Genomic DNA, 27,034 nt, shown 5'->3' with positions numbered 1-27,034 from the left:
GGGGGGGGGTTTCCAAGTACCTGGAAACCCCCCCTGCACACCGATATATCGGCGCAGCTGACTGATTTTTTTATTTGTTGAATCGAGGAGCTGGCACTGCAGCTGTGTATGCCCCAATCATGGTAAACGTCGTTGGGGAACTGCAGCATGCATCTCCCAGCTCCCACTCAGAGCCGGGAGCTGACAGCCGCGTGTGATCTGCTGGGTGGTGCAGGTGGGCGGGCACAGCGGCCTGTCTTCTATTCTGATGGGGACAAATTGGCGCAGCGGGAGTTCCGGTGGGTAGCCGCGGTCACTGTCAGACAGTAAAGCACCGCGCGGCCCGCAGTCAGACAGTGAGTGACAGCAGTGTGGCCGCACAAGGAACTCATCTCAGAAGGCAGAGGAGGCGAGAACTGGACATTGCAGCTAATCGTGTGACTGTGGAGCAGCATGCAGCCTTGCAGGTTTCAATCCCTATCAGTCCCTTGTGTCTCTCTGTCATCTCACTCTACCCCTCCCACTCTCTCTCCCCCACATCTCGCTCTCTCTCCATGTCTCTCTCACCCCAACATCTCTCGTTCTCCCACACTGCTACTCCCAGCCTGCCCCCTTCTATGCACTATTACTCCCATTCTACCTCATGACTACTACACCAAGCTTTCCCCCTGCTTCCCACTACTACTCCCATCCTACCCCTTACTTCCCACTACTACCTACATTCTGCCCCCATCTCTGCACTACTACTCCCATCCTGCCCTTACTTCCCACTACTACCTACATCCTGCCCCCATCTCTGCACTACTACTCCCATCCTGCCCCTTACTTCCCACTACTACCTACATTCTGCCCCCTGCTCTGCACTACTACTCCCATCCTGCCCCTTACTTCCCACTACTACCTACATCCTGCCCCCTGCTCTGCACTACTACTCCCATCCTGCCCCTTCCTACTACTACCTACATCCTGCCCCCTGCCTGCACTACCACTCGATCTCCCCATGCCCCCCTCTCTCTCCTCTGTGCCCCTCTCTCTCTCCATGCATCTCTTGCTCTGTCTCACTCCCCATGCTCCCTCTCTCTCTCCCCCCTCTCTCTCTCTGTCTCTACCCCATGCCACTCTCTGTGCCCATGCCTCTCTCTCCCCCATGCCTCTCTTTCTTCCCCATGCCTCCCACTCTCTGTCCCCCTTTGCCTTTCTCTCTCGCTCTGTGATATATATATATATATATATATAAATATATATATATAATTATATATCTCTGGAACCCCCCCCCCCCCCCAAAAAAAAAAATAAAAAATAAAAAAAAATCCTGCTTTGCCCTTGGTGATATCCACGGGTGGGCCCCTATAATTTTTGGTGCCATAGGCAACTGCACATTATGTCCAATGTAAAAGACAGCTCTGTGCAAGGAGTTGAATCAGAAAGAGGTCGCGCTATAGAGCCAATTAATTGTTCCACACCATTCTCAATTGTAAATATTTATTTAAAACATATAACCATATAAAAACATATATATATTTTATTTTTGTGATATTAAGATCTGGTGTGGTCACAACACCCTCAACTTCATAACAATTATAAAAAGATGGTTCTCATTCATAAAAATAAGTGTGCTGAATAGTAAAATGTCCAGACTAGCAAAAAATTATGCCACAAGTTCAGTCCGTAATAGGATCCTCCGTATTAATTTGCACCCAATGATAGAGTCCAGAGGACACTGATATTTTTGTCCAAGGACTGTGCACCACAAATGTAAAGAATCACAGGTACCTCTGCTCACTCTGTCCCTTATGCTTATAATACGGGACCTGTTTGCCAGTTTGAGGAGCTTTAAGTGTAGCCCGAGCGTCCCCGGGATTGCACGGTGTAATAAACAACTGTTACCTGTGGATTGTAGCGGTGTGGTGCAATGAGTTGGCGGCTTCTGTCCGTATGGCAGGATGAATCACACTGATGGGAGGTTTCCGTACGGGCAGCCCGACAGTTCCAACGAGCGGGCTAACACTGTTGCTAAAGCCCGCTCGAGCGGTCAGCCGCACAGCCGCTCCGGCTTCCAGAAAACACTGTTCTCTCCGGCACTGAGTGATTGTAACTTCCACGGTTTGCTGGTAACAGGTGCCGGGTGTTCTGTGCAAGGAGTGTCAATGTTATGGGGGCAAGAGGCTTAGGGGTGCCTGGACCCAAGATATAAAGGGCGAAATTCAAATGTTGCCGCCCCTTATCTCCCATCTAAAGTAACAGGAGTTTGCAGGGGCGATATACAAATGTCACATGTTTTCACACTGATCGCTCCCAAATCAGTCGGGTCACCGACTAAACTGTCCGGCGCAATGCGAAAAGTCCCATTTTGGTGCCTCCGGGCATGGCGAGCTGAAATGCTGATGTCACGCCCGCCGGCATCAACATGTCATGCTTAGTGGGTTTTTGTTTCTATTCAACAGAAGGGTGAGGATGTGGGGGGGGGCAGGGAGTAGGCAGAGGTTTTGCCTAGGGTGCCGAGAAACCTTGCACCGGCCCTGCATAACACTGTTACAGCTAATTAATTCACATTACAGAGCTAAATACATAATTACTTTGTAGATTAATTCACAATCTCTATTAAGAGTACAGGAAGAATAGAGGGATAACTTGTTCCTCAACATGTACTTAGCCTTGTGTCCAGGGGCGAACTAGAACTGTTTGGGCTCCATAGAAAAATCTTGAAAGGGCACCCCCTCCCCTTTAGGGGAGCAAGAAAAAGAGTGAGATGGGAGTGAGAGAGAGACACATACCAGCATGTCCTGCAACAATTTTATCATGGCCAATTGGAAAACCTGTTGCAGGACATGCTGGGCTGTGCAGTTCCACAGCAGCTGGATAGGCGCAGGTCGAAGACATATGTTGCAGTATATTTATAATTTGTCATTTAAAAAATAAATTCTATAAAGTAAAACTAAATAAAAACTTACTCTCCTCCATACTGCCATACTCCTCCTCCTCTTCATCACCACCGGGGGCTGTTGTTGTTATGTCTGCATTGAGAACTCCAAACTCAGCATCTGAAAAAGATGTTTATTAATTTAGCATAAATTATTTCAGTCATTATGCAATATAGACTAGAGCAGTGTTTTTCAACCACTGTGCCGTGGCACACTAGTGTGCCCTGAGCAGTCTCCAGGTGTGCCGCCATAGAAGCACAGCCAGGCCCGTCAGTGTTTTGCCGCTACCGAGGCCCTGGAACGATCAATACTGGTGGGTTTAGTGGATGCAGAGACAGTTCTTATTTTGGACCCGGGCAGTGTTGGGCTCTTCTGGCTTTCTCAGATGTGGCTCAGGCGTTACCTATGGAGAAGCTGCAACATGACATCCTAGGACATGCAACTGCACCATGCATCGCCATTATATTTGAATGTGCCTTGGCAATACTTAAATCTTGTTCAGTGTGCCGCGAGTTGTAAAAGGTTGAAAATCTCTGGAATAGAGGGTGGTTGAATGAGGGTTGGTTGCTGAGGGGGAGAGGGTGGTTGAAGGGGAGAGGGTGGTTGAATGGGGGATGGTTGCTGAGGTGGAGAGGGAGGTTTAGAGGGAGAGGGAGGTTGAGTGGGGGAGAATGGGTGTGGGTGGCACCCACTTCTTCTTTCTGCTCTTCCTAAGGAGAGAGGAACACAGTTTTTGTTTTTTACAAACCATTTGTATTAAAATAAAAAAGCCTACTCAATAATCAACATGAAACCTACTACATAACAAAATAAAACATTATTTTACTACAATTAAACACAAACTTATTACTGGTATGCAAAATAATACATATTAGTGGGCTAGATGCGTCATTGCTTGGAAAGTGATAAAATGGAGAAAGAAAAAGTGCCAGCCAATCAGGTTCTTCTAACTGCCATGTCACAGGCTGTGTTTGAAGAATGGCAGTTAGGAGCTGATTGGCTGGTACTTTATCACTCTCCATTTTATCACTTTCCAAGCGATGATGCATCTGGCCCAGTATGTCAGATCTAATGTTTGTACAGTAGTCAACATACAATTCACAGAAATAGTTTATACATCCAAACAAACATCTATGCATACCAACATACATTTGCCAGATCTACAGGCTAAACAACATACACACACTTATGGATGCGCACACAAATGCTACAGTATGCATCACTTACGTTCGTGAATTTACTGCAAGCAACCATAATAATTCTGCAAGCAACCATGGCTGCCTTCAGCGCAGGTCAGACCACCGCCTTTCTAATTGGATGATGGTCCGCCTGCTGCGGAGCTTCGCATACAGCTTTTGGTGCACCTCTGTGCGCTTATGGGCGTTTGAGACATAGGAGCCCGTGCAGCCTACACAGCAGTCCATTATTGAGGTCAGGAGCCACAGCTTCCTGAGTGAAAACGCAGCAGCTCGCATGGTGCCTATGGCATATTAAACATAATTGCAAATATTTATACTGTCTGTCTGCTGTTGAATGGTTGGTGCTCAGAAATACAAATAAGCTTTATTGCTATTAATGTACATTAACAGTATGGTCTGTGTTCTCAGTTGCAAATGCAATTGCGAGTGTATGGTACTGTAAGTAGTGTATTAGCAAATTACTTACCAAACGTATGTTCCTCACTTAACTATATATTGCAGGATATTTGTGTTTCATTCTATAGTTTCCAAAAAATAGGGATAAAAAAAATTACAAACTACACATATGCAACATATTTTAAACACAATTAATAGTAATTGTAATTGCTTACAAAACACATAGCTTCATTGTTCATTAAAAGAACTAATGGTGTTCATTAACTCATGAGATGAATAATTTCAAACCAAAAAAGCATATCAAATGTTTTAGCTACAGCAACTAACATTGCTGTAAATAGGAATATTTTACACACAAATCCAGAATGTAAAAACTTACAATCTACCACCAATGTTTATTGGTTTTTTTTTTTTTTGAGAAGATAAATATTCAAATATCTCCCAAAAAAATAATTGGATTTAACCACCAATAAACACTTGTCTGACTTGCTCATAACTCAAACATACCTGAAATATTGAGCCACTATTCTGTCCCTAAGGTCATGGCCTAGTCGAATTTTGGAGCCGCGCCTCCATGTACGGCCAACCCCTGGCTCCTCATCCTCTGAGCCCAAAATTTGGTTTTGGGCCAGCTCCACACGCCTCCTTACTGCAATATTGTGCAGTATTACACACAGGACCACTATCTTACTAACCATTTCCAGAGAATACATGAGGTCGCCACCAGTGCGGTGGAGCACCCGAAAACGGCCTTTTAGGAACCCAATCGTGTGCTCCACCACTTGTCTGGTGGCTGTAAGCGTGGAATTAAATGCCGACTGTGGTCCTGTTGTTGTTGTGCTGTAAGGGGTCATGAGCCGGGGGGTGCAATGATATCCACGATCTCCTTGAAAAACACAAAATAAAACCACATAAATATGTTTAACAATTATACAACACAACTGAAACTTTATTACATGATCTGTCTCAAACTCACCCAAGATCCACGCATCTTGGCCTTCCAACATGCTTAATTTTTTCCATATCCCTGATTGCCGAATCACGTGGGCATCATGGGCACCTCCTGGGTCCCGGGCATTCAGGGAAAGGATCACCATTACATTCAAAGAGTGGAACATTTTTCTGTTCCTAAAGATTATTTCATTATGTGTTGGTGCCACAAGTGGAACTTGTGTACCATCCACTACCCCAATAACATGTGGGAAGTGACCCACTTCACGGAATTGCCGGTTCAACACAGCTAGGGACTCCACATCCAATGGCATTGATATGAACTGCTTAGATTTTTGAGGAATGCAGCAATGACGCACCTCAGGATCCTTGAGAATGAGGCCTAGGAGATGCCTCTCAGGACTCCAACTATATGCTGGTAGGACCCTGAGGCACAAAAACGTAAGACAGCAATGAATTGTGTCAGTGGTGGAATTGCTGTAGGATGCCGAATTGTACTCTCTAGATCACTCTCTTCTTGAGAGTTTCTAGGATGACATGAGGGGGCAGTCTATAGCGCTGGCATTCCAAAAAGGGTGACACAGGTTTGAAAGATACTAGGCCTTGCACATCTCCTTTGCCTTTGAAGATGAGGGGCAGGTTGGGGTTCACCGTATAACGCATACAGGTATGCTGCCGTTGCCAACTGAATTACACATTTAACAGAGTGTTAATTCATAATCCAATGATTGGTACCAAACATTCTTGTCAACCAATTATAATTTCTTACAAACACTTACAGATGTGGTGTAATCAATCTCTAAATTGTCACAACAGGAGGAAAGAAACATTGTATACAATTTAACAAATATACAATACAAGTAAAACACAAACAAAACAACACAACACACACCACACCAACACAATGAGCATGCATATACTTACCAGATGAAAAAAACACACCAAAAAAATGTCAAAAGGCTGCAAAAAAACTTAACACGCCTACTTTGGGCATAAAATAAACAAAAACGAAGCTCCTTGAGAAGAAAAGAGAAAAAAACACTTAATAAGCACACAAATAGAAACCAACACCCCACCACACAACACACACCTATGAACATGCATATACTTACCAGCAGATATATATATATATATATATATATATATTATAAGGGCACAGTCGTGCCCTTATATTAAGGCTGAATCGAACAAACGGAATTCTCCCATAGGGAACTTCTGAGATGGGGGCATGGTGTTTGAGGGGCTACACCTCAAAACTGATTGGACGTACAGAGCTGAAATTTGGCATGGGTGCGTAGAATCGTCACCCGGTGCTGCATGCCAAATTTCAGGGCAAAATAATAAAATCTGAGGAATTGGGAGTAACCTAAAGTTCCAACTGTCAGTTTTTTTCTGCTACTTCCTTGATGGCTTTTTGACATGGTTTTCCTATAGAGTGAATGAGGAGATTTTTGGGAAGGCATAACTCAGGATAGAGGACGAATTAAGACTTGGGGTTTGTTTTATTAGATAGAGTATGTCCCAGTGTAGTGCCTTTTGGGGTTGTGGTTTTTCAGAAAGTTACAGATTTTTTTTAATTAAGTAAAATATGCCCCATTATACAGATAGGGCTTTTCAATTTGTTGCGGCTGCGCAGTGGCCGCCAGCAGGGGGTGAACACAGACAGGCTTCAATTGAGAGCATAAACATGGCCGACCTGTGGTCGGAATTGTGTGACTAAGAGAGTAATTAGACCTGTGTATGGTAATAAATATGGTTGGGGGGTGTTTTGGGGCTGGTTGGGGCTTCCTCAGAGGTGTAATAGGTCTGGCATCATTTGAATAAAAAGTTATTCCGTCAGTGCCCGCTGCGTGCGGCACTACTCAGTTCAAATGAGCGCAATGCAACATGGGAGAGGCAAGAAGAGAACAGGAGGATCGCTGCCTGGCCCGCACGGAGTTGACTGCTGCATGTAAGTCTGCAGCCCCCGGCCTGTACACTCTGATAACCGGGACACACAGCAGCAGCATTGCTCTTTCCTCCCAGCTCCCATTAGTAGCAGCCACGCCCCCGCTCTCCTCCCCCCCTACAGTGACAGCAGCCATGCCAAACCCCCCCCTTCCCAAGTCCCGGCCACAGTAACAGCAGCAGCCCCCCCCTCCCGAGTCTCAGCCACAGTGACAACAGCAGCCCCCCCCCCGAGTCACGGCCACAGTGTCAGCAGCTGTCCCCCCACCCGAGTCACAGCCACAGTGTCAGCAGCTGTCCCCCCCCCCCACCCGAGTCCTGGCCACAGTGTCAGCAGCTGTCCCCCCCCCCCCCCCCACCCGAGTCACGGCCACAGTGTCAGCAGCCGCAGCCAAAATACTTTATATTTCAAAGAGCTCTGAGCAATCTGTACAGAAAGCCAGAGATGATGATCCGTGAAAACACAGCTTCTGTCTGGAGAAGGCTTTCAGACCGGCAGGCGGGGGCAGAGCCGGCCCTAGGGCATCTGTGCAGAGCTACATACACTGCACCGGCTCTCCAGATGTCCATGCCCCGCTCCCATTCCTTCCGTCAGAGCCGCTGTCAACGCGCAGCTGGGAAGGAGCCTCTACCATTACTATTCTGACAGGCGTGCCGCCACCTGTAACCGGCAGCTTGGAGGAGCATCTATCTGTCAGCTCACCAGTTCCCAACAGCCCCTACTGACAGCGGTGAGTGTCTCCAGTCCTCTCTATGCCTTCACTCCTGCTACCCATTCCCCCATCTGCGGCACCCCTGACATCCCCCCTCCCACACACACAGACTCCTCTTTCCAATCCTCCATGTTCCCTCACTCCTCCTACCCATCCGCGGCACCATCCTCTTCCACACAGGCTCATGTCTCCAGTCCTCTCTGTGCCCTCACTCCTGCTACACACCCCACATCTGCTGCACCCCCGATCCCCCATCTGCGGGACCCCCCTCCTCCCCCACACAGACTCCTGTCCTCTCTGTGCCCTCACTCCTGCTTCCCACCCCACATCCGCTGCACCCCCGACCCCTCATCTGTGGGACCCCCTCTTCCCCCACAGACTCCTGTCCTCTCTGTGCTATCACTCCTGCTACCTATCGTATATCTGCAGCACCCCCGACCCCCCCCCCTCCTCCCCCACACAGACTCCTGTCCTCTCTGTGCCTTCACTCCTGCTACCCACCTCACATCTGCTGCACCCCCCGATTCCCCATCTGCGGAACCCCCTCCTCCCCCATACATACTCCTGTCCTCTCTGTGCCGTCAGTCCTGCTACCCACCCCACATCCGCTGCATCACCCGATCCTCCATCTGCAGGACCCCCTCCTCCCCCACACAGGCTCCTGTCTCCAGTCCTCTCTGCTATCACTCCTGTTTCCTATCCTATATTTGCGTAACCCCCTCCCCCCCTCCTCCCCCACACAGGCTCCTGTCTCTAGTTCTCTCTGTGTGTGCCCTCACTCCTGCTACCCATCCACAGCACCTCAAAAAAAACCCTCCCCCTTCCCCCGCACAGGTTTCTCTCTCTGGTCCTCTCTGTACCTTCCACTGCTCCTACCCATCCCCCACCCATGGCACCTCCAAAAAAACCCTCCCCCATCCCCTCTGTGCACCATTACCCCCTCCCTACCCCCCGACACTCCCCTGCACAGACTCCCCTCTCATCTGTTACTTCGCAGCTCCAACACCCCCCCCCTTCCACTCCCACATGGTTTCCCCTCTCCAGCTCTCACTCCCCTCACAGCTCCAAACTCTTACTTACAGAACAAAGGCATCCACCCAACACCACCTCTCCCCCACAAAGATTCCCCTCTCCTGCTCCCCTCACAGCAGCAAACACCAACCATCACCCCCATCTGCGGCACCTTTGCCCTGCCTCGCCTACATGAGTTCCCCTTTTCTGCTCTCTTCCCTCATAGCTTTAACCCCTCCATCTACAGCATTACCGATCACCCCCTCCCCCACACACCAGTTAGGGGTAGACTGCAGTTAGGGTGGGGTTAGTATGAGGCTGCAGTTAGGGTGGGGGTTAGGATTAGACTGCAGTTAGGGTTAGGCTGCAGTTAGGGTGGGGTTAGTATGAGGCTGCAGTTAGGGTGGGGGTTAGGATTAGACTGCAGTTAGGGTTAGGCTGCAGTTAGCTGGGGTTAGGGTTAGGCTGCAGTTAGGGTGGGGTTAGTATGAGGCTGCAGTTAGGGTGGGGGTTAGGATGAGACTGCAGTTAGGGTTAGGCTGCAGTTAGCTGGGGTTAGAGTTAGGCTGCAGTTAGGGTGGGGTTAGTATGAGGCTGCAGTTAGGGTGGGGGTTAGGATTAGACTGCAGTTAGGGTTAGGCTGCAGTTAGCTGGGGTTAGGGTTAGGCTGCAGTTAGCTGGGGTTAGTATGAGGCTGCAGTTAGGGTGGGGGTTAGGATTAGACTGCAGTTAGGGTTAGGCTGTAGTTAGCTGGGGTTAGGGTTTGGCTGCAGTTAGCGTAGGGGTAGGATTAGATTGTGGTTAGGATTGGACAGCAGTTAGGGTGGGGATAGGGTTTGGCTGCAGTTAGGGTGTTGGCTCCAGGGAGAGAGTGGGTGACATCCAATGTTTCCCTCCCTGTCACTCACTATCTCCATGTCACCCTCGCCCTGACAATGTATTCCTGTCACCGCCCATGTGACCGAAATTTTTCCAGGGCCACTTATAGTCCACAATCTGTCCCTGGACTCATAACTACACTGTCACGCTGCTCTATGGGCCATGACTAAGGACCCTTGGGACTGACAGACTGATGCTGATGGGAGGCGGTGCCACCAGGGATGATGATTGAGGCTAGGCAGAAAGAGCCAGTCCATCTCGCACCCGGCCCCAGAAGTAAGTAAGCTTACAATTATCACTCCTTGTAACCACTTCACAGCTATCATACACTGCCTCCCCTGTCACCCACTATCTCCCTGTTACCCTCTTCCTGTCACCCACTATCTTCCTGTCACTCTCTATCATCCTGTCACCCTCTTCCTATCACCCGCTATCTCCCTGTCACCCTCTTCCTATCACCCATTGTCTCCGTCTCCCTCTTCCTATCACCCAATGTCTCCCTGATACTCTCTGTTTCCCGGTCACTCAATGTCTCCCTGTCATCCACTCCCTCTCACCCAATGTCTCCCTGTCACCCTCTATCTCCTTGTCATCGTCTCACTGTCACCCTCTATATCCCGGTCTCCCTCCTCCTGTCACCTAATGTCTCCCTGTCATCATCTCCCTGTCACCCTCACCATGTCACCCAGTGTCACCATCCCTGTCATCAACCATCTTGCTGTCCGCCAATGTCTCCCTGTCACCTACTATCTACGAAGCAGGGGGGCACCAGCCCGAATATTGCCTAGGGCATCAAAATAGTCAGGGCCGGCTCTGCCTACCCGAGGTGACCGTGGCTTTGGCTGAAAAAGTTTTTGAAATGACGAAGCTTTGTGAAACCTCTCCACTTTATCTCTCCCCAAGGGTTGGTACATCTCTCCCTAAGTGAGATTATGACGACTTTATAACGTCACTTTTATGTGAATGAATATTTTTGTCATATGGATATTTGTGCGATGTGAATGAAAATGCTACTAGATGGTATATAAACAACAAAAAACATGCAATTGAAAGCATAGGCGATTGTCTACTCATTAAGGGGCGTATTTACTAATTATTGGGTTTAGCGTTTCTTATGGCTGCTATATCAGGATCTGGTGCCTCTCTGCATATGCACGGTCAGCTGACCACAATTAGGCGCATAGCACTGACATTTCCCCCTGATGGCGCTGCAGCACATACAATTATGCAGTTGTGGCCGCCATAGCCGAGTGGATCCGATCCCCGGCCACAAAAGTATCCTGTTGAGTCTCTCACAACCCACCACCGGAAAAGAGTTATTTTAGTTATTTTATATGGCTATTAGGGGCCTATTTATCAAGTACTATTTGCGTTCTGTGTTTCCCCCCCCTGCTGTGTGCCTGGCTACCCCGCCTTTCCCCCGTGCTGTGTGGCCGGAAAACCCCGCCTCCCCGCTGTGTGCCTGTCTCCCCCGCTCCTCCCCCATGTGCTGTGTGCCCCCCGTGCTGTGTACCCAGCTCCCCCCACCGTGCTGTGTGCCCGGAAACCCCCACCTTCGCTGTGTGCCTGGCTCCTCCCCCCTGTGCTGTGTGCTTGCAAACCCCCCCTCCGTACTGTGTGCCTGGCTCTCCGACTCTTCCCCCCGTGCTATGTGCCCGGTCCCCCCCCCCAGTCTGTGTGCCTGGCTACCCTCCCCCGCCCCCCTGGTTCTGTGTGCCCTGCTTCACCGCTCCTTCCTCCGTTCTGTGTTCCCGGCTTCCCTGCGCCTCTTCCCTTCTGTGTGCCTGGCTACCCCGCTCCTCCCCCCGTACTATGTACCCTGGAACCCCCCCCCCCCCCCCCCGCTGGGTGCCCCCCATACAGTTCCTTGCACCCTAGGTATCACTCCCCAGTACAGTCTCCTGCACCTTGCGTGTTGTTTTCCCCATGTTCTGTGCCCTGTGCGTCGCTTTTCCCGGCACTGTCCCCTAGGGTGCATCAAACGCCCCATGAGTTTTTAAAAGCAAGTAAAATTATTTGTCCCCATGCTACATTTTTTAGAATTGCTAAGGATATATTGCATACAAATTTTGAAGACTCTGAGATGATATTTATGTGGCCCACCATGCCCCTGAAGATGAAAGATTTCTATTTATTTCTATTTTTCTATTTATTTTATTTTATTTCTATTTATTTCTACAAATTTCTATTTATTTTATCTGAAAAAGAAATAATGATTTGATTAATGATTTGGATGGGAACAGCCACAACAGGCACATGAGGCTTCATGCTGTTCCCTTTCTTTATGTTCTTATGTTCTTAAATCAATGTGAGACACGCATTCATAGCACACATACAAAAGTTGGCTTCGTCTTGCTAAAGTTAGTTGTTTTGAAAAATACAGTACACGTGCTTTAGTACCAAAATACAGACAACTTTTGGGTGTGGAGGTGGACCACCTAAGTCAAATCGTATATCAAAAAAAATTTGCACAGTTGTTTCTATGCTAAAAGGTACATTTTAAGAATAGGGACAGCAAGCATTTCGAATGTCAGGGCGTTTGATGCACCCTACTGTCCCCTGTGCCCTGCGTGCCACACCCCCCCTTACCATACTTGCCTACCTGACCCTCTCCATGAGGGAGAAAATGCTCTGTTCCTGGACTCTCCTGGTAATGTATGATTGCCATCACCTGTGGTGAAACACCTTTCTTATCAATTACCTAGCTCACCACAGGTGATGGCAATCATACATTACCAGGAAAGTCCAGGAACAGAGCATTTTCTCCCTCATGTAGAGGGTCAGGTAGGAAAGTATGCCCCTTACACGTACAGTCCTCTGCGTCCTGAATGTCACCCTACCCCTGTACACTTCCCTGCGTGTTGCCCCCCACGCATACAGTACTCTGTACCCTGCCTGTCGCCACCGTACAGTCCCCTGCGCCCTGCAGGTCGCTTTCACCCAGTCCTGTGCCCTGCATGTCACTTTCCCCTGGTACAGTCCCTTGCTCCCTATGTGTCACCCCCACTGTACAGTCCCCTGTGCCCTGCGTGTTGCCCACCCCTGTACAGTCAGTCCCCTGCGCCCTGTGTGTTGCCCCCTTCAGTACAGTCTCCTGCATACTGCGTGTTGCTTTCCTCTGGTACTGTCCCCTGTGCCCTGCATGTAACCCCCGCCATACAGTACCCTGAGCCCTGTGTGTCACCTCACGTACAGTCCCTTGTGCTCTGCGTTTCACCTCCCCCGTATAGTCCCCATGTACCCTGCGTTTCCCCCCTCCCTGTAAAATCACCTGCGACCTCCGTGTTGCCCCATGTACAGTTTCATATGCCCTGTTTGTCACCCCACCGCACAGTCCCCTGCGCCCTGCCTGCCGTTCCCCCGCACAGTCCCCCCTTCAGTACAGTCCCCTGCGCCCTGCCTGCCGTTCCCCCGCACAGTCCCCCCTTCAGTACAGTCCCCTGCGCCCTGCCTGCCGTTCCCCCGCACAGTCCTCCCTTCAGTACAGTCCTCTGCGCCCTGCCTGCCGTTCCCCCGCACAGTCCTCCCTTCAGTACAGTCCCCTGCGCCCTGCCTGCCGTTCCCCCGCACAGTCCTCCCTTCAGTACAGTCCCCTGCTCCCTGAGTGTCTCTTTCCCCCGGTACTGTCTCCTGCACCCTGTGTGTCACCCCCCATAGAATCCCCTGTGCCTTGCATGTCGCCCCCCTTTAGTACTGTCCCATGCGTGTTGCTTTACCTCGGTACTGTCCCCTGCTCCCTTCAAGTCACACACACACCCCCGTACAGTCCCCTGCATGTCGCCCTACGCTGTACATTCCCTTGTATGTTGCCCCTCCACCCGTACAGTCCCGTGCTGCTCCCCCATACAGTCCTCTGCATCCTGCATGTTGCCCTCATTGTGTACAGGCTCCTGCAGCCTGTGTGTTGACCCCCTCAGTACAGTCCCCTGCACCCAGCATGTCGCTTACACCTGGTACTGTCCCCCGCACCTGCGTGTCACCACCCCATACAGTCCCCTGCATCCTGCATGTTGCCCTACCCCCTCAGTCCTCTGTGTGTCACCCCCTGTAAAATCCCCTGCGCCCTGCTCCACTGTACAGTCCCCTGTGCCCTGCGTGTCACCCCCCATACAGTCCCGTGCGTCCTGCGTACCGCCTCCCCATACAGTCCCCTTTGCCCTGCGTGTTGCCCCCCCTCTGTACAGTCACATGCGCCCTGAGTGTTCATCCCCCGTACAGTCCTGTGCCCTGTGTGCCGCCCCCCGTCCAGTCCCCCAGCCCGACACTCCTCTGGTAACTCATGCGCCACGGTGCCCTCAGTAAGTAACTTGTAATAAAATGGAAAAATAATACGGCACTCGAGGTCTTACAACAAGCGATGTGTATTTGAGAAAAATCACAGCATGTTCCACCAACGTTTCAGGGTATCCAACCTCTTTGTCAAGGCGTGAGAAGTGAAAAAGAAGTGTAAGGTACATATATATAATTTTTATTTTCTCTGACGTCCTAAGTGGATGCAGGGACTCCGTAAGGACCATGGGGATAGCGGCTCCGCAGGAGACAGGGCACAAAAGTAAAAGCTTTAGGACTAGGTGGTGTGCACTGGCTCCTCCCCCTATGACCCTCCTCCAAGCCTCAGTTAGATTTTTGTGCCCGGCCGAGAAGGGTGCAATCTAGGTGGCTCTCCTGAGCTGCTTAGTGTAAAAGTTTATACTTAGGTTTTTTTATTTTCAGTGAGTCCTGCTGGCAACAGGCTCACTGCAGCGTGGGACTAAGGGGAGAAGAAGCGAACTCACCTGCGTGCAGAGTGGATCGGGCTTCTTGGCTACTGGACATTAGCTCCAGAGGGATCGGTCACAGGCCCAGCCATGGATGGATCCTGGAGCCGCGCCGCCGGCCCCCTTACAGAGCCAGAAGCATGAAGATGGTCCAGAAATCGGCGGCAGAAGACGTAATTCAGATAAGGTAGCGCACAGCACTGCAGCTGTGCGCCATTGCTCTCAGCACACTTCACACTCCGGTCACTGAGGGTGCAGGGCGCTGGGGGGGGGCGCCCTGAGACGCAATGATAACACTATATATTGGTAAAAAATACATCACATATAGCTCCTGGGCTATATGGATGTATTTAACCCCTGCCAGTTTCCTCATAAAAAGCGGGAGAAAGGCCGGCGTGAAGGGGGCGGAGCCTATCTCCTCAGCACACAAGCGCCATTTTCCCTCACAGCTCCGCTGGAAGGACGTCTCCCTGACTCTCCCCTGCAGTCCTGCACTACAGAAACAGGGTAAAAAAGAGAGGGGGGGCACTAATTTGGCTAGATAAACTACAATAGCAGCTATAAGGGATAAACACTTATTGTAAGGTTGTCCCTATACATATTATAGCGCTTGGTGTGTGCTGGCAAACTCTCCCTCTGTCTCCCCAAAGGGCTAGTGGGGTCCTGTCCTCTATCAGAGCATTCCCTGTGTGTGTGCTGTGTGTCGGTACGCGTGTGTCGACATGTATGAGGAGGAAAATGGTGGGGAGGCGGAGCAATTGCCTGTATTAGTGATGTCACCCCCTAGGGAGTCGACACCTGACTGGATGGTCTTATTTAAGGAATTACGTGATAGTGTCAGCACTTTACAAAAAACTGTTGACGACATGAGACAGCCGGCAAATCAATTAGTGCCTGTCCAGGCGTCTCAAACACCGTCAGGGGCTCTAAAGCGCCCATTACCTCAGTCGGTCGACACAGACACGGACACTGACTCCAGTGTCGACGGTGAAGAAACAAACGTATTTTCCAGTAGGGCCACATGTTACATGATCACGGCAATGAAGGAGGCTTTGCATATCTCTGATACTACAAGTACCACAAAAAAGGGTATTATGTGGGGTGTGAAAAAACTACCCGAAGTTTTTCCTGAATCAGATGAATTAAATGAAGTGTGTGATGATGCGTGGGTTTCACCCGATAAAAAATTGCTAATATCTAAAAAATTATTGGCATTATACCCTTTCCCGCCAGAAGTTAGGGCGCGTTGGGAGACACCCCCTAGGGTGGATAAGGCGCTCACACGCTTATCAAAACAAGTGGCGTTACCGTCTCCGGATACGGCCGCCCTCAAGGAGCCAGCTGATAGGAAGCTGGAAAATATCCTAAAGAGTATATACACACACATACTGGTGTTATACTGCGACCAGCAATTGCCTCAGCCTGGATGTGCAGCGCTGGGGTGGCTTGGTCGGAGTCCCTGACTGAAAATATTGATACCCTTGACAGGGACAGTATTTTATTGACTATAGAGCATTTAAAGGATGCATTTCTATATATGCGAGATGCACAGAGGGATATTTGCACTCTGGCATCAAGAATAAGTGCGATGTCCATTTCTGCCAGAAGATGTTTATGGACACGACAGTGGTCAGGTGATGCGGATTCCAAACGGCACATGGAAGTATTGCCGTATAAAGGGGAGGAGTTATTTGGGGTCGGTCTATCGGACCTGGTGGCCATGGCAACAGCTGGAAAATCCACTTTTTTACCCCAAGTCACCTCGCAGCAGAAAAAGACACCGTCTTTTCAGCCTCAGTCCTTTCGTCCCCATAAGGGCAAGCGGGCAAAAGGCCAGTCATATTTGCCCCGGGGTAGAGGAAAGGGAAAAAGACTGCAGCAGGCAGCCTCTTCCCAGAAACAGAAGCCCTCCACCGCTTCTGCCAAGTCCTCAGCATGACGCTGGGGCCTTACAAGCGGACTCAGGTACGGTGGGGGGTCGTCTCAAGAGTTTCAGCGCGCAGTGGGCTCACTCGCAAGTGGACCCCTGGATCCTACAGGTAGTATCCCAGGGGTACAGATTGGAATTCGAGACGTCTCCCCCACGCAGGTTCCTGAAGTCTGCTTTACCAACGTCTCCCTCCGACAGGGAGGCGGTATTGGAAGCCATTCACAAGCTGTATTCCCAGCAGGTGATAATCAAAGTACCCCTACTACAACAAGGGAAGGGGTATTATTCCACACTATTTGTGGTACCGAAGCCAGACGGCTCGGTGAGACCTATTCTAAATCTGAAGTCCTTGAACACTTACATACAAAGGTTCAAATTCAAGATGGAGTCACACAGAGCAGTGATAGCGAACCTGGAAGAGGGGGACTATATGGTGTCTCTGGACATCAAGGATGCTTACCTTCATGTCCCAATTTGCCCTTCTCACCAAGGGTACCTCAGGTTCGTGGTACAGAACTGTCACTATCAGTTTCAGACGCTGCCGTTTGGATTGTCCACGGCACCCCGGGTCTTTACCAAGGTAATGGCCGAAATGATGATTCTTCTTCGAAGAAAAGGCGTCTTAATTATCCCTTACTTGGACGATCTCCTGATAAGTGCGAACTCCAGGGAACAGTTGGAGGTCGGAGTAGCACTATCTCGGGTACTGCTACAACAGCACGGGTGGATTCTAAATATTCCAAAATCGCAGCTGATCCCGACGACACGTCTGCTGTTCCTAGGGATGATTCTGGACACAGTCCAGAAAAAGGTTTCTCTCCCGGAGGAGAAAGCCAGGGAGTTATCCGAGCTAGTCAGGAACCTCCTAAAACCAGGAAAAGTGTCAGTGCATCATTGCACAAGGGTCCTGGGAAAAATGGTGGCTTCTTACGAAGCAATTCCATTCGGCAGATTTCACGCAAGAACTTTTCAGTGGGATCTGCTGGACAAATGGTCCGGATCGCATCTTCAGATGCATTAGCGGATAACCCTGTCTCCAAGGACAAGGGTGTCTCTTCTGTGGTGGCTGCAGAGTGCTCATCTACTAGAGGGCCGCAGATTCGGCATTCAGGACTGGGTCCTGGTAACCACGGATGCCAGCCTGAGAGGCTGGTGAGCAGTCACACAGGGAAGAAATTTCCAGGGAATGTGGTCAAGTCTGGAGACTTCACTTCACATAAATATACTGGAGCTAAGGGCAATTTACAATGCTCTAAGCCTAGCAAGACCTCTGCTTCAAGGTCAACCGGTGCTGATCCAGTCGGACAACATCACGGCAGTCGCCCACGTAAACAGACAGGGCGGCACAAGAAGCAGGAGGGCAATGGCAGAAGCTGCAAGGATTCTTCGCTGGGCGGAAAATCATGTGATAGCACTGTCAGCAGTGTTCATTCCGGGAGTGGACAACTGGGAAGCAGACTTCCTCAGCAGGCACGACCTCCACCCGGGAGAGTGGGGACTTCATCCGGAAGTCTTCCACATGATTGTGAACCGTTGGGAAAAACCAAAGGTGGACATGATGGCGTCCCGCCTCAACAAAAAACTGGACAGGTATTGCGCCAGGTCGAGGGACCCTCAGGCAATAGCTGTGGACGCTCTGGTAACACCGTGGGTGTACCAGTCAGTGTATGTGTTCCCTCCTCTTCCTCTCTTACCAAAAGTACTGAGAATTATAAGACGGAGAGGAGTAAGAACTATACTCGTGGCTCCGGATTGGCCAAGAAGGACTTGGTACCCGGAACTTCAAGAGATGCTCACAGAGGACCCGTGGCCTCTGCCGCTGAGAAGGGACTTGCTTCAGCAAGGACCCTGTCTGTTCCAAGACTTACCGCGGCTGCGTTTGACGGCATGGCGGTTGAACGCCGGATCCTGAAGGAAAAAGGCATTCCCTAGGAGGTCATTCCTACCCTGATCAAAGCCAGGAAGGAGGTGACCGCACAACATTATCACCGCATTTGGCGAAAATATGTTGCGTGGTGTGAGGCCAGGAGGGCTCCCACGGAGGAATTTCAACTCGGTCGATTCCTGCATTTCCTGCAAACAGGAGTGTCTATGGGTCTCAAATTGGGGTCCATTAAGGTTCAAATTTCGGCCCTGTCGATTTTCTTCCAGAAAGAATTGGCTTCAGTTCCTGAAGTCCAGACGTTTGTCAAGGGAATACAACCCCCTTTTGTGCCTCCAGTGGCACCGTGGGATCTCAATGTAGTTCTGGGATTCCTCAAATCACATTGGTTTGAACCGCTCAAATCTGTGGATTTAAAATATCTCACGTGGAAAGTGACCATGCTGTTGGCCCTGGCCTCGGCCAGGCGAGTGTCAGAGTTTGCGGCTTTGTCTTACAAAAGCCCATATCTGATTTTCCATTCGGACAGGGCAGAACTGCGGACTCGTCCCCAGTTTCTTCCTAAGGTGGTGTCAGCGTTTCACCTGAACCAACCTATTGTTGTGCCTGCGGCTACTAGGGACTTGGAGGACTCCAAGTTGCTAGACGTTGTCAGAGCCCTGAAAATTTATATTTCCAGGACGGCTGGAGTCAGAAACTCTGACTCGCTGTTTATCCTGTATGCACCCAACAAGCTGGGTGCTCCTGCTTCTAAGCAGACGATTGCTCGTTGGATTTGTAGTACAATTCAGCTTGCACATTCTGTGGCAGGCATGCCACAGCCAAAATCTGTAAAAGCCCACTCCACAAGGAAGGTGGGCTCATCTTGGGCGGCTGCCCGAGGGGTCTCGGCTTTACAACTTTGCCGAGCAGCTACTTGGTCAGGAGCAAATACGTTTGCAAAATTCTACAAATTTGATACCCTGGCTGAGGAGGACCTTGAGTTCTCTCATTCGGTGCTGCAGAGTCATCCGCACTCTCCCGCCCGTTTGGGAGCTTTGGTATAATCCCCATGGTCCTTACGGAGTCCCAGCATCCACTTAGGACGTCAGAGAAAATAAGAATTTACTTACCGATAATTCTATTTCTCGTAGTCCGTAGTGGATGCTGGGCGCCCATCCCAAGTGCGGATTGTCTGCAGTACTTGTACATAGTTACTGTTACAAAAATCGGGTGTTTTATTGTTGGGAGCTATCTTGCAGAGGCTCCTCTGTTATCATACTGTTAACTGGGTTCAGATCACAGGTTGTACAGTGTGATTGGTGTGGCTGGTATGAGTCTTACCCGGGATTCAAAATCCTTCCTTATTGTGTACGCTCGTCCGGGCACAGTATCCTAACTGAGGCTTGGAGGAGGGTCATAGGGGGAGGAGCCAGTGCACACCACCTAGTCCTAAAGCTTTTACTTTTGTGCCCTGTCTCCTGCGGAGCCGCTATCCCCATGGTCCTTACGGAGTCCCAGCATCCACTACGGACTACGAGAAATAGAATTATCGGTAAGTAAATTCTTATTTTTTTTTATATAGGGGTCTGAGGGGAACCACTGATCTGCAGTCATACAAGCAGTGCATGCTGACTTGAGTCGTGGAAGAATGCTTACAGCAGAGCCGCTGACAGGCAGGGGAAAGACAACCTGCCAGCATCTGTGGAAGACAGCGCTCCTCAGGAGTGAGAGCAGATCCAGAGAGCTCGGAATGTGTGTGTTGGGGGAGGAGCGGCATTTAACACACACGAAGCACCTGACACACATATACACGTGCAACACCTGACACACACAAAGGAAGCACCTGACACACACATACACACAAACACAACATCAGACACACTAATATACACATGCAGCAACTGAAAACACACACAGGGCATTTAACACCCACAGAACCCACCACACATATACACTCACAGCACCTGACTCTCACACACACATATATACTCGCAACACCTGACACACACATATATACTAGCAGGGCCTGACACACACTCACATACATGCGCAGCACCTAACACACACATATACACATGCAACACCTGACACTCGCACATACACGCGCAGCACCTGACACACACACATATACATGCGCAACACCTGCCGCACACAAATGCGTACAAAAGCTGACACACTAATATAAACATGCAGTGCCTGACACACACAGACATATAGCACCTGACACACACATTGACACCCAGCACCTGTACACACATACACAGGCAGCTCCTGACACATATATACACGTGGCATTTAACACACACACACACACATCACACACACATACACGCGCAGCACCTCACACACACACGCGCAGCACCTACCACTCACATACATATAAACGCGCAGCACCTGACACACACATACTCATTCAGCACCTGACACACACACATATACGCACAGCACCTGACACACACACACACACATATACACGTGCAGCACCTGACACACACACACATATACACGTGCAGCACCTGACACACACACACACATACACGCGCAACACCTGACACACACACATACACGCGCAACACCTGACACGCGCAACACCTGACACACACACACATGCGCGCAACACCTGACACACACAAATGTGTGCAACAGCTGACACACTAATCTAAACATGCAGCGCCTGACACACACAGACATATAGCACCTGACACACACATACGCGCAGCACCAGACACACACACATACGCGCAGCACCGGACACACACACACATACATGCGCAGCACCTGACACAGACACATACATGCGCAGCACATGACACACATATACACGCGCAACACCTTACACACACATATATACACGCACAACACCTGACACACCTCCGCGCACGGCAACCGATGCATACACACGCAGCACCAAACACACACATATACAGTCACAGCATCAGACGCACTAATATACACACGAAGTACTTGGCACGCACACATATATACGCATGTAGCATTTAACACACATATACGCGCACAACACCTGGCACAAACACGTGGTACCTCACACACCTGACACACGTATACGTACACACGCGTCACCTGACTGACACACACGCAGCACCACACACACAGGCGCGCGCAGCACCTGATACACCCACATATATGCGCAGCACCTGACACTCACACCCACATACATGTTCAACATCTGACATTCACGCGGCAGCTGACGCATACAAACACAGCACCAGGCACACACATACACGCGCAGCACCTGACACACACATATATACGCGCAGCACCTGACACAGACACAGACATGCGCAGCACCTGACACACATTTACACACAGTAACTGAAACAATCATATATATGCGCAGCACCTGACACACACACACGTAGCATTTACGCAGCACCTTACACACATGCACATATACACAGACATAGCATTTAACAAACACACACATATATACATGTGCAGCACCTGACACACACACACATACATGCGCAGCACCTGACACACACACACATTCATGTGCAGCACCTGACACACACATATACACGCACAACATTTGACACAAACCCGCATGTGGTAACTGATGCATACACACGCAGCACCAGACACACACATATACAGGCACAGCACCAGACGTACTAATATACACACGCAGTACTTGGCACACACACACATAATAAACGCATGTAGCATTTAACACACATATACACGCACAACACCTGGCACCTCACACAACTGACACACACACGTGTACATACACGTGCGACACCTGACACACACGCGGCACCTCTCACACACATGTACACGTGCGGCACCACACACACAAACACACAGCACCTGACACACACATCTATACACGCAGTACCTGAAACAATCATATATGCACAGCACCTGACACACACACACATAGCATTTACACAGCACCTGGCACATACACAGACGTAGCATTTAACACACACACATATACACACGCAGCACCTGACACACACATACATGCGCAATGGCACCACTCACACACATGGGCACATGTACATGCGCGGCACCTGACACGCGCACGCGGCCCCTGAAACACACATATATGTGCTCGCCAACTGACACACATATATGTGCTCTCCAAATGACACACATATATGTGCGCGCCAACTGACACACACATATATGTGCTCGCCAACTGACACACATATACGTGCGCGCCAACTGACACACACATATATGTGCGCGCCAACTGACACACATATATATGCGTGGCACCTGAAACACACACATATACGCACGGCACCTGAAACACACAGATAGATATATATATATATATATATATATATATATATACACACACAGTACCTGACCCACACATCTATATATAAGCACATGCATGCAGCCTCAGTCACAGGCTGCTGCCACCTACCCCCTCCCTGCATCATCTGCAAAGGCAGCAAAGTATTTTGACCAAAGTTAAAAGTATAACAATTCTGTTTAGTAAATAAAATAAATTTTGCATTTTGCACAGAACAGTGATGTTATACAAACATTTTCATTAAATATTTCAAAAAATCAAATGTTTATTCTTACAGTGAAATTTTTACATTTCTGAATTAAAAAAATAAATTGAAAAAAGCTATGAAATTCCATAGACAAAAAACCTTACGGTTTCACATGTCCGATTAAGGCTTCTTAGACCTGATCGAAATTTCAGAAACCTGTTGTAACTCTTCCACTCAAACTCCAAAAAGCAATGAAATTCCGATCATTAAGGCTGACGCCTTAATGGACGTGTTCCTTGCGCAATACAGATATGGTATGCCATCACAGCCTGTGGGTAAGTGCAGATTCAGCACTCTCACAGAGTGAGATTGCTGTCACTCACACAATGGTGGAGCTGCTAATTCACAGATTTGTGTGCTCATTGGAATACACACATGCAGTCTATGCAACTGAAGGTCTGAGCGGAAGACAAAGCTGCTCGGATGAGGTAAAAGTGTTGTTGATTGGAGGGAAGAGACAGAGGTGGATGGGGGGGTGTGGATCGAGGGAAGACTAAGTAGCATTGATGGGGGGGACAAAGAAACACGGGATAATTCAGAATGCAGCGACCGCAGTCTAAATTAGTTTGTGGGGTGCGAATGCGCAATGGCCGCACTGTGCGTGCGTACCCGGGAGCCCAGTGAGAGGAGGGGGAGGGCCTGACATGTGGGGCGGACTAGCCCTGTCCTGGGCGTCACATCGCATGTTAGAGTTAAAGATTGTAGATGTGCTAAATTTGGCACATCTACAATCAATTCTGAATTACCCCCACAGATAGGGGGGGGGGGGTGTAAGACAGATGGGGGAAAGACAGTTGCACAGATGGGGAGGAGACAGCTGCGTGGATGGGTGGACAGTGCCGTGTGGATGAGGGGGAAAAAGCAGCACAGATGTGGGAGGTGTAAGAGCAGTATAGATGGAAAGAAATGGCATGGATGAGGAAGGCAGAGCAGCATGGATGAGGGGAATACAGTCCCAACATCGGAGGGGATAAGTATTTTTACCTCCCCTTGGGGGGTGGCAGCTAGGCCTAATCCTTGGGTGGGTTGGATAGGGATCCACGAAACTTACCTTCAGGATGACAGCTATATGAATAGGGTTAGAGTGGTGTGGATAGGGGGTAGATTAAGAAACAAGTATGGGAAGGGAGACAGAGCGGTGCAGATGGGGGAAATGGTGCAGATGGGTTGAAAACACTGGCACCGATGGGTAGAAAACTGGTACAGATGGGAGAGAAGATAGTCTGCCATGTACTGGAGGAGGCAGAGTGATGTTGAAGAGGAAACACTGAGCAGCACAGAGAGAAGGAAACGGTGATACAGACAAGGCACAGGTGGGGACAGATAAGTTAGTACAGACTAGCACAGATGGGAAAACACAGCAGTAGGGATTGGGGAAGACATGGCAGCATGGAAGTGAATAGTGGAAGTAAGTGTAGATGCATAGACCATAGATGGGGTATTATAGTTTTAGCAATTAACCAAGATGTTTGAGGGAGTTAAATGTGTATACTAAGTGAGATGGATGTATGGAGTTAGAAGGATGTTGTAAAATGGTGGGATTGTTGTGGTGACCGAATGGGATGGTTGTGAGCACTGTGTGGGATGGGAGCACCACATAACTGCTCAGACCTTCAGTTGCATAGACTGCATGTGTGTATTCCAATGAGCACACAAATCTGTGAATTAGCAGCTCCACCATTGTGTGAGTGACAGCAATCTCACTCTGTGAGAGTGCTGAATCTGCACTTACCCACAGGCTGTGATGGCATACCATATCTGTATTGCGCAAGGAACACGTCCATTAAGGCGTCAGCCTTAATGATCGGAATTTCATTGCTTTTTGGAGTTTGAGTGGAAGAGTTACAACAGGTTTCTGAAATTTCGATCAGGTCTAAGAAGCCTTAATCGGACATGTGAAACCGTAAGGTTTTTTGTCTATGGAATATATATATAAATGCAAACAAACTGCTACAAGGGCCAAAAAAGAACCCCCCAAAAAAGCCTAATTTGGCACAAAAAAATTAACTAAAAATGCACCCCTCAGGAAAAAGAGAAATAAACATAATAAGCACACACATAGAAACCAACACCCCACCACACAACACATACCTATGAACATGCATATACTTACTAGCAGATATACATACAATTGATCCCTGTGCTAATCTACACAAAGCATGCATACGCAGGTATAATATGACACCCCCTGAACCATACGCACATGCTCCAAGTGTCATGTACTCGGACGCAGAGATAACGCTGGAGATTCAGCAAATAAAAGCACAATATGCAGCAATAAAGGAAAGACAAGGACAAATACAAGAAAGACTAAACCAAATGGCACAGGAACAAGAAGCTGGCTATGCAGAGGAGAGAGGAGCAGGACCCAGTATTGAAGTACCCCCATCTACTGGGCAACAAACACAACAAGAGGCTGGTGTCAGTTCCCTGGCTGAGGAAGATGTGGGCCAAACTGAGGAAGATTCTGGGCCAACTATCCAAATACAACAATCAGGCCCACAAACTGAAGAGAAAGCTGGGCCAAGTTCACAGGCTACTGCATCGCAGCCAAGGAAATAAAAGAGAAGACGCCAACCCCCATTTGGCAGGAGGAAGTTGGACTTTCTTGTCCCACAAGCCATTGAGAAAATTCATTTTGGAAATAAGAACATGGGCGCTGGGACCAAGGACCATATCTGGAGAGAGATCACTGATGCAGTGACTGCAGTGGGACCAATTGTCCGCACACCCCAAGAAGAGAGGAGACAGTAAGTACATACTGCAGCACACTCTAAACACTATTGTCTGCATATACTAAGACGGTAGCTCATTTTAATATGTGATGTTGCCTATAGCAACCAAGACTATTATATATTATTATTATTATTATTATTATTATTATAACATTTTATTTATAAGGCGCCACAAGTGTTTCGCAGCGCCGTACAAAGGTCACTACAGGGAGACAAAACTTAGCATTACAGTAAATAAATAACAAAAATAGAGTACAGGTAACAAGGAGCACCACAATTCTCAAGACATAATACAGCTAAGATGTAAGTAGCGAGTCAGTGATCATCGTACTACTAGGGGCTGGTGGCCATAGATGGAGATGAGCCTTTACCAGCAGGAGAAAAAGCGGGTAAAGATGGTCGCTGAGTAGGAGAGGGCTGTGAGTGAAATGTGTCGAGAAGAGGGCTTAGATAACAAGAGCAAAGAGGGCCCTGCTCTGAAGAGCTAACAATCTAGTGGTAAGGGTCAACAGACAGATGACATGAGGTGCAAGCAAGCGGGAGGTAGCCTGATGGCAGTATGTAAGCAAAGCAGAGATGTTCAAGGCATGAGGCAGGGGGGTGGATGAGCGGCCTCAGGACTAGGTTCTGCATCGGAAGTGTATGCTTTGATGAATAGGTGGGTTTTGAGCAGTTTATGTTTGTTTGCTATGTTTCAAAATCTATCTTGAAGTACAAATTACATCTTACAATATTTACTGCTATGTATGTGTACAAGTAGAAGTTGTCCAAAGTAATGTAGGGTATGATATTTGTGATTGTTTGATGTATACAATTGCACCAACTAAAAAAAAAAAAAAAGATATTAAAGTAGACGGACAGAATTTTAAAAAAAGGAAAGTTTGAAAAACGAAAACAATGTAATAATGCAATATTCAAATATGGTTTTTTTTCCACCAAAAACACTGTAGTTGCTACATTGCTTGACAAACAACACATGTAGTACATGTGCAGTACACATGTAATAGTTGTAAACAAACGTGTGTAGATTGTGTGTTGCACATATCCAGGGAGTGAGAGACTATGGGGGTAATTCAGAATTGATTGCAGCAGCAAATTTGTTAGCAGTTGGGCAAAACCATGGTGGTCATTCCAAGTTGATCGCTCGCTAGCAGTTTTTAGCAGCCATGCAAACGCTATGCCGCCGCCCACTGGGAGTGTATTTTAGCTTAGCAGAA

The sequence above is a fragment of the Pseudophryne corroboree genome, chromosome 2, assembly GCF_028390025.1.
Source record: "Pseudophryne corroboree isolate aPseCor3 chromosome 2, aPseCor3.hap2, whole genome shotgun sequence".
Classification (NCBI taxonomy): domain Eukaryota; kingdom Metazoa; phylum Chordata; class Amphibia; order Anura; family Myobatrachidae; genus Pseudophryne; species Pseudophryne corroboree.
The sequence above is the reverse complement of the archived record's forward strand: the minus strand, read 5'-3'. Positions refer to the sequence as shown.